The sequence below is a fragment of the Bidens hawaiensis genome, unplaced genomic scaffold, assembly GCF_021521415.1.
Source record: "Bidens hawaiensis isolate Kalapana, Puna unplaced genomic scaffold, B.hawaiensis_p1.1 tig00008513_1, whole genome shotgun sequence".
In the NCBI taxonomy this organism is placed as follows: domain Eukaryota; kingdom Viridiplantae; phylum Streptophyta; class Magnoliopsida; order Asterales; family Asteraceae; genus Bidens; species Bidens hawaiensis.
The window spans coordinates 136,104-145,000 of record NW_027491607.1 but is presented as its reverse complement, the minus strand read 5'-3'; the positions used below and the strand labels follow the sequence as shown (position 1 = coordinate 145,000).

The 8,897-nt window shown below is 40.5% G+C and overlaps 1 pseudogene; it reads right to left on the bottom strand.

Annotated features, from left to right (window-relative positions):
• Positions 1 to 6, bottom strand: part of LOC143529185 (18S ribosomal RNA) — a 1,316-nt pseudogene extending 1,310 nt beyond the window's left edge.
• Between the last annotated feature and the right edge of the window lie 8,891 nt (positions 7 to 8,897).

The following is an 8,897-nucleotide window of genomic DNA, read 5'->3' as shown; positions in this document are numbered from 1 at the left end:
TTCATGAGATTCGTAGTTGCATCACTTATAGCTTCCTTTTTAACAGGCAAAACGGATTCGGAATTTTCTTTCATTCCAAGGCCTAACTTATATCCATGCGCTTCATATTCGCCCGAAGTTCGCTCCCAGAAATATAGCCATCCCTACTCCCTCACGTCAATCACACGAGCCTCTTATCCATTCTCATTCAATCACCGGGGTACCAAATCAAAATGAAAAACTCACATTGGGTTTAGGGATAATCAGGCTCGAACTTATGACTTCCACCACATCAAGGTAACACTCTACCGTAGAGTTATATCCCTTCCCTGCCCCCATCAAGAAATAGCACCGACTAATCCTAAGACAAAGGGTCGAGAATGATTAACACTCACATTGGGTTATGACAGGTGGAGTGTAGAGCCACCCTCAAGTGTAGTAAATCAAATAAAACATGTGCGTTCACATATTATTTCAAGGATTTAGGTTACTAAATCATATTGCGTATGTTTGCAGGTATAGGTGCTGAGAAAAGGAGTTCATGTGAACTATGATGGAGAGGAGCAAAGGACTCGAAGGTTGGTGAAAGCAGTCAACAAGTCAAACAAGCAAGAAAGTTTTGGTCCTGAGGCTACCGTAGCTTACGGTGGCTACCGTAAGCTACAGTAGAGGTCTAGCGTAGGATGGCTGCCGTAAACAGAGCATTGTTGGCGTAAAGGTTTCAAAGACCGTAGCTTACGGTGGACCCTGACGCAGATGACAGTTACAACTTGAATTTGATGTTATAAGTGCCTTTGACATACTTTTGAGGGCATTCCAAACTAGACAATTGGTGTGGGTGATTTTGGTGCCTTGGAACAATATTTTGGGTATTTCTAACTGAGGATTAACATCATAATCTTTGATTGTATTGGATTAAACATTGGTATAATGATTTCAATCATGTGTGGCTAAAATCTTAGGTATTTCTCTTGGTTGTAAGGTTATAACAAAACACTTTATGTTTATCGTTCTTGCACTTGGATTGATTATCTAATCGTTTATGTTAGTATAATCATGATGTTTGTTTGTAATTTGTCCATATCTTTTTAACCGAGTTTCATTCTATACGTTCGTGGTGGTGTTGACAATTGAGATTTAGTAGAAGAAATTAGGGTTAAGAATATATTGATTGATTACCAAGTAACGACCTCGCGTTCTTGGAATCCGAGTACGTAGTTCTTGATTAATCACAAACAATTACATTTACACAAAATCAAGATATTATATTTATCCATTGAACTTTAACAAGAGTGTTGCGTAATAACCAGAACTCCAAGAGAAATACATGCTTGATCAATTGTTTACAACTTTCGTGTTAGTTAATTTAGTTCTTAAAATCAAATCAAAAACCAACTTGAGAATTACTTTTTCATCATTTACATTTATTTTAGATAATTTTTGATCTACTTTAATAACACATATTCCACAAACTCCTCATGTTCGATACCCTCTTACAGCTATCTAATTAGTTGTATTTGGTTTATTTTTGCGTGAGTCTTCGACCTCACATCAAATTTTGGCGCCGTTGCTGGGGAGTAGTGCACAATGTGTGTTACTTTTGTAGTTTTTTTTTGTTTTAGTTTTATTGTAAGTTTGACGTGGGTTGTGCTAGTGTGCAGGTACTTACAGGTATATGCATCCATGACGCTCTCGGTCTTCATCACCATTAGCTTTTGATCCTGAAATCGAGAGAACTTTTCGTCAGAAACGGATTCTACAAAGGGAAAACAAGATTATTGGGTCACCAAGCACACAAAGTCGAACAACTGACACCACAATCATGACTTTCGAACAAACTTTACCGCCAATGCCACCACCTATCAATCCATAAAACCCACCATCCACTGAACCAATTGTCACCACAAATCCTACAAGCGAGCCTACTTCAACCGTGTTTAGCTTTTAACCACCAGCTAACCTTCCACCCTTGTCTAACTTCATGCCTATTCAAGTACAATCATCAACTTCATCACAAAAATTACCTTTTCACTCTCAACAACATCCGTTCTACCTTCAACAACCATACACATTTCCCCAAGACCCACCCATAACCCATATTTCACCGGGTCCTAGATCGGGCCCGCATTTGTTTGGTGGGCCACATTATGGAGATAAAAATGATGGGTATGAAGAGTATGAAGAGGGATATGCAAGTGGAGTTGATGGGAATCAGTTGAGGATTCATGGGCAGTTTGGGTATTTACCCGAACAACAACCGCAACAATAAGTGCGACAATGGGATGGGCCGAATTTCAATCAAATACAACCACCATGTTGGTGCATTTTGTGACCGTCGCTATGCAATTCTGATCAGCGGAACGCCACAGGCGAAGTTAGCACAACTTCGCCAACGGCGAAGTTAGGACAACTTCACCTTAGGCAAAGTTATCACAACTTCGCCATAGGCGAAGTTATGAACAACTTCGCCTACTGAAGCCCACGCCCGAGAATGTTTTATATATATACGTGTGTCTTGTTTAGTTTTAGTAATCCAGAAATTACAGTATTGTGTGATAAGTTTAATTAGCTTGAGAGAAACCGAGAGAGTGAGCCGTGTGGGACGGCCCGAGGTAGAGCTCATCTCGGGTCGGCCGTGTCATTTGTTTTCATGTTGGTATGTAAGTGTTTTGATTATTATATAAGAATCTGCAGATTTGATTATCCCGTTCTTGTATTTGTTCGTGTACGTGTTTGTGTTCTTCATCTTTACACCAATAAACGAATCTAGGAGGATTCCGCACTCCTAGACCTCGTGTGGATCTCGTATCGATCAGCGACGCCCCGGGGGGGACTACATGTGGTATCAGAGCCTTAGGCTCTTATGCTATGGTTCGAGATCTGCGTTTTGGTGTTTCTGGCACGTTTCTGTGCCTTTCTGGCCGAACAGCGCCGCAGGCGAAGTTATTGTTCATCAGGCGAAGTTGCCATCACTGTTCGTAGGGTTTCAGCGAAGATATAAGGTTTGGCGAAGTTATGAACAGGCGAAGTTATAGCCAGGCGAAGTTATGAACAGGCGAAGTTGACTTTTAGCGAAGTTGACTTCTCGGCGAAGTTAAAAAAAAAAAAAAAAAAAGAGTATTTGGAGTTTTCGTCTGTATGGCCAGGTGTACACGATTATTAATAGACCGGAGATGTTGTTCCGTCAACGAGTGAAACTTGTTATCTCTGGGTCTTACGTGTGAACAAATACGTGTCAACTCTGGATATGGAGTTGGTTTGTGAATGGGATATTGATTGAAACTGGATATTGACACATATTTGGGTGTTTGTGGGCAATGAAATTGTTGTTGTTCGAGGTTGACCAACTGAAAAAAGTCAAATTGAACTGAAGGTTTTTGTCATTACTGGATTGCGGTCAGAGCATATTATTTATGTTATTTTCAAGGCGTTTGAGAATTGGATCCTGAAACGTGATGCTTATTTATTAGAGTGAAAATTCTGGAACAAGTTGGATTTAATCGGGAACTAAAGTGTTTATGTTCTTGATCGTTATCCCTGGTGATTGAAGATGCTTCGGATTAATTAATGGTCATGTGTTAGATTCTGTCAAGGTGTTTTTGTGATGAAATTGATCACTTGATGTTGAGTAGTTGAAGATTAAACCTTATCGTATGCCGACGAGTTGGTGAAGTTGTGGAGGAAGCCCAACTTCACGTGTTGGTGAAGTCAGATGGACTCACGTGATTGGTTGAGATGATCTATTGGCACGAGGATGCATGCATTTCAAAGACCTCAATCGTTATAGTCGGAGAAGCTTACACTGAAGGGGAGATCTATATGGAAGACGCTGGGTGATTGGTAGATTTGTGAAGCTACATGACAGTTTCAGACACGGCTGGTTGAAGGGCAAACAGAAGATCATCAGTTAAGAGGGAGTCTGTTGGTGCATGTTTTTGTAACAGATGATCTCTCGTGTTTGTTAGAATTGAGAGCAACGGTCAAAGGGGAGACTGTTGGTGCATTTTGTGACCGTCGCTATGCAATTCTGATCAGCGGAACGCCACAGGCGAAGTTAGCACAACTTCGCCTTTGGCGAAGTTAGAACAACTTCGCCAACGGCGAAGTTAGGACAACTTCACCTTAGGCAAAGTTATCACAACTTCGCCATAGGCGAAGTTATGAACAACTTCGCCTACTGAAGCCCACGCCCGAGAATGTTTTATATATATACGTGTGTCTTGTTTAGTTGTAGTAATCCAGAAATTAGAGTATTGTGTGATAAGTTTAATTAGCTAGAGAGAAACCGAGAGAGTGAGCTGTGTGGGACGGCCCGAGGTAGAGCTCACCTTGGGTCGGCCGTGTCATTTGTTTTCATGTTTGGTATGTAAGTGTTTTGATTATTATATAAGAATCTGCAGATTTGATTATCCCGTTCTTGTATTTGTTCGTGTACGTGTTTGTGTTCTTCATCTTTACACCAATAAACGAATCTAGGAGGATTCCGCACTCCTAGACCTCGTGTGGATTTCGTATCGATCAGCGACGCCCCGGGGGGACCTACACACCAAAACCATTGCAACAAGTTCCACAACAACCACAATATCAACAACCTCAACAACCAAATCCTCTACCGAAATTTCAACAAAATCTGCAACAAAGGCCCGTTTACCGGTAAATGGGCCAACCGAGAGTGCCATTGGGGGTACCAAGAAGGTATGCAAGAGAGATGGTTAGAGGAATTGAAGCTCACTTAGACTGGTCATCACCAACAACCCATCTCTGGTGGTTATTCCTTAAAATCAAAATGGAAGAACGTTTGAGGTTAGAACCAATGCTCTCCAAAGTTTACCAAAGTATAAGGGTCTAGCAACGGAGGAACCTTATTTTCATTGGGAGGCATATGATTCGATTTGTAATACGATTGAGGTCAAGGTTTTTCACCAGATGAAGTTAAGTTGGTTTTATTCCAATTTTCGTTAGAAGATAAGGCGAAGAGATGGTTCTACACATTGCCATCCGCATCAATTTACACTTGGGCCGAGATGCAACAAAGATTTTTGGAAGAGTTTTACATGGCCCAAAAGACTAATGATGCGAGATGAAGTTTGAGAAGCTTCCAACAACAAGCGGTCAGATGTTTCATGAAGCATTTGAGCGGTTCAACATGATGATCAAAAATTGTCCTCATCATGGTATTGCTTTGTGGGAGTTGTTAATGCGTTTCATGAGGGGTTGAATGCAGAAGACGAGCGAGATTTAATGTAAATCACAAATGGTACATTCGGTACCAATTATGAACAAGATAGTTGGGCATTCTTTTAGCAAATGTCGGTCACATCGAAGAGAAAGGCTCAAACAGCAAGAAGAGCAAGACCGGCTGTTACAAGACCACAAGTACATGCGGTTAACAAAGAAGCACCTCAATTTTCTAATCAAGTATACGATGTGTGCACGAGTTGTAATGGGTTGGGACATGCAAGTGATGCGTGTAATGGTGTAGAAGGGCAAGTTGAAGAAGTAAATGCACTTCAAGGTCAAGGAGGTGGTAATTGGAATCATAACATGAACTCGAACACTTACCACCCTGGGTTGAGAAATCATCCAAATTTACTCTATGGCAATCAATAAGCTCAACTCAATCCTAATTTTCAAAGGACTTCTCAAACCCACTTTTTTCCTCGTCAACAATACTTCAATAAAGAAAATGCTCAAAGTGGGAATAACCAAGGAAATCAAGGTCAATTTCAGCAAACGACTGGTAATCAAAGTGGGTCTTCGAGTCAAAGTTCATCAAGTGGGAATGAAGTGATGGACATGTTAAAGATGATGCAGCAAGAGATGCAGAAAAGGAATCAGTTGGATGAAGCTCGTGTACAAAAGGATGAAATTCATGACAAGGCCATTCAATCATTGACAACTCAAATGGGCCAACTTGCAATCAAGGTATCCAATTTGAAGAACAAAGGTCAACTCCAGAGAGACACCAAGGTGAACCCTACTCATACTACATCTCGTAATATGCCGATTAATCAGGTAAGTGTATTAAGAAGTGGTAAGGAGTTTCAAATCAATACGACACCGGAATTAGTTGAAGGTGTGGTAGAGGATGTGATGGGTGTAGAAAGTGAAAATGAACAATCTTCACCCATTCAACCCCATAAACCATCCACGTTTTCAAACAAAAATTCGGATCAAAATGTGATTTTCAATTATAAAAGCAAGGAAGTGGAAGAGGTTCCAATTCCATTTCCTTCAGCTATGAATGATCCGGGTAAGAAAAACGTGATTTTAAAACAGGGTCCTCAAAAAGAGGATATGTGGGAGGTGTTTAAACAGGTTAAAGTTAATCTTCCTTTACTTGAGGCAATAAAACAAGTACCCACATACGGGCATTATTGGATCTTGGAGCGGGTGTGAGTATCTTACTGGGGAGTTTGTATGACCAATACGATTTTGGTCCATTTAAACGAGGTGAGACCACAGTTGTATTTGCTGATTTGTCTCATAAACTTCCTCGGGGGATTGTGCGGGATGTCATTGTAATAGTAGAGGAATTTTATTATCATGTTGACTTTTTGGTTTTGGATTACTCGTCGGTTGACCCAACACAACAACAAAATGTTATATTTGGTCGGCCATTTTTAAGCACTGCTCATGCTATTATTAATTGCCAATTTGGTACAGGTGACATGGCCTTTGGAAATAGAAAAATACGTTTAAATGTGTTTACTAATGTTTCTAATTCATTGGCTAGTGAAGAATGTTTTATGGCAGATATTATAGATGGGTGTGTACCACACGAGTATGAGGAAGGTATGTTGGATGTTTGTGTTTGTGATAATTCATAACAGGTTCACATTTGTGCATCGAGTTTGGAGGAAAGGAAGCAAGATGCGTTGGCATTGCAAGAAGGAAGACCACCGTGGACTCATCAGGTTGATAGTCTACAACCAGAAACTAATTCGGATACTAAACCTTCGTGGCTTTGTCCTCCCAAGGTAGAATTGAAAGAATAGCCAAGTCATCTCAAGTATGCGTTTTTGGGAGAAGGTGAGATGTTGCTGGTTATCATTGCCTCTAACTTGAATGAGGTTCAAGAAGAAGGGTTGTTGGAAGTGTTGAGAGTTCACAAGGCAGCGATTGGGTGGACTATAGCCGATTTGAAAGGTATTAGTCCATCTATAGTCATGCACAAAATCATCACCACAGATGATGCAAAGCCTACTTGGGGAACTAAGAGAAGGTTGAATCCCAATTTGTGAGAGGAAGTGAAAAAGGAAGTCATCAAATGGTTGGATGAGGGAATTATCTATCCCATTTCAGACAGTGTATGGGTAAGTCCAACACAGGTAGTCCCAAAGAAAGCCGGCATCCTGGTAATTAAAGATGAAAGTGGTGAACAAATCGCCACCCGACCGGTCACCGGTGGCGAGTGTGCATCGATTATAGGAAGTTAAATGCGGCTACTTCGAAAGACCATTTTCCATTACCTTTTATTGACCAGATTATTGAAAAATTGTCGGGTCAAAAATTTTATTTTTGGATGGGTACTCGGGATATAATCAAGTTGCAATTCACCTGGATGACCAACACAAAACCACGTTCACATGTCCATATGGTACTTTTGCCTTTAGGTGGATGCCATTTGATTGTGTAATGCCCCGACCATGTTTCAACGATGTATGATGAGCATTTTCTCGGACATGGTTGGGTATTCACTTGAGGTATTTATGGATGAATTTTCTATTTTTGGGTCAACTTTTGAAAGATTTCTTGATGAATTGGAAAAAGTTTTAAAATGTTGTGTCGAGACTAATTTGGTTTTAAGTTGGGAGAAAAGTCATTCATGGTACAAGAGAGTATAGTGTTGGGTCATGTAGTTTCAAGTCGGGGAATGGAGGTGGATAAAGCAAAAATTAAGGTTATTTCTTCATTACCACCACCAAAAAGCGTAAAAGGGGAAAGGTCGTTTTTGAGGCATGCCGGGTTTTACCGGCGGTTTATTAAAAGTTTTAGTGTGATTACTAAACCTTTATGCAATTTGTTGCTAAAAGATGTTGCATTTTATTTTACTAATGAGTGTTTGCAAGCATTTGATGTTTTGAAGGAAAAATTCATGCAAGCACCAATTTTGCAACCGCCGAGTTGGACGAAGCTGTTCGAGATTATGTGTGATGCTAGTGACATCACGATTGAAGCAGTTTTGGGTCAAAGAATTGTTAAGAAGCGGTGGTGATTTACTATGCAAGCAAAACGTTATCCGAGGCACAATTGAACTACACCACTACCGAAAAAGAATTACTTGCGGTGGTGTAAGCCTTGGATAAGTTTCGGTCATACATATGGGGGAGTAAGGTTGTAGTTTATTCGGATCATAGTGCGGTGCGTTACCTCATGGAGAAGAAAGATGCAAAACCCCGTTTGATTCGTTGGGTTTTATTTTTACAAGAGTTCGATTTGGAGATCCGAGATAAAAAGGGGTGTAAAAATGTGGTAGCGGACCACTTGTCTAGGATTCCTTTGGAAGGTGTGGATGATTCACATGAAATCAATGAGAGATTTCCGGATGAACAATTGTTTGCCGTTTCCACTACACCATGGTATGCCCACTTTATCAATTATTGGGCCATAGGTGAGATGTCGAAACATTGAGCCAAGAAAAGGAGGCAATAATTTCTATCTCAAGTCAAGCTATATATTTGGGATGAGCACGATTTGTTTAAAATCGATGCCAATCAAATCAATAGGCGTTGCATTCATGAGTCAGAAGTTCAAGACATGCTCATTCATCGGCATGTGGTGGTCATTTTAGTGGCACATGTTCAAGAGATTTTGGCACATGCTCACGCAAGCTCTAATCCTTGTTCTGCCAGATGGAGAAGAAGATTTGGTAGTTTGCACTGATGCTTCATATCAAGGGTTAGGTTGCGTGTTGA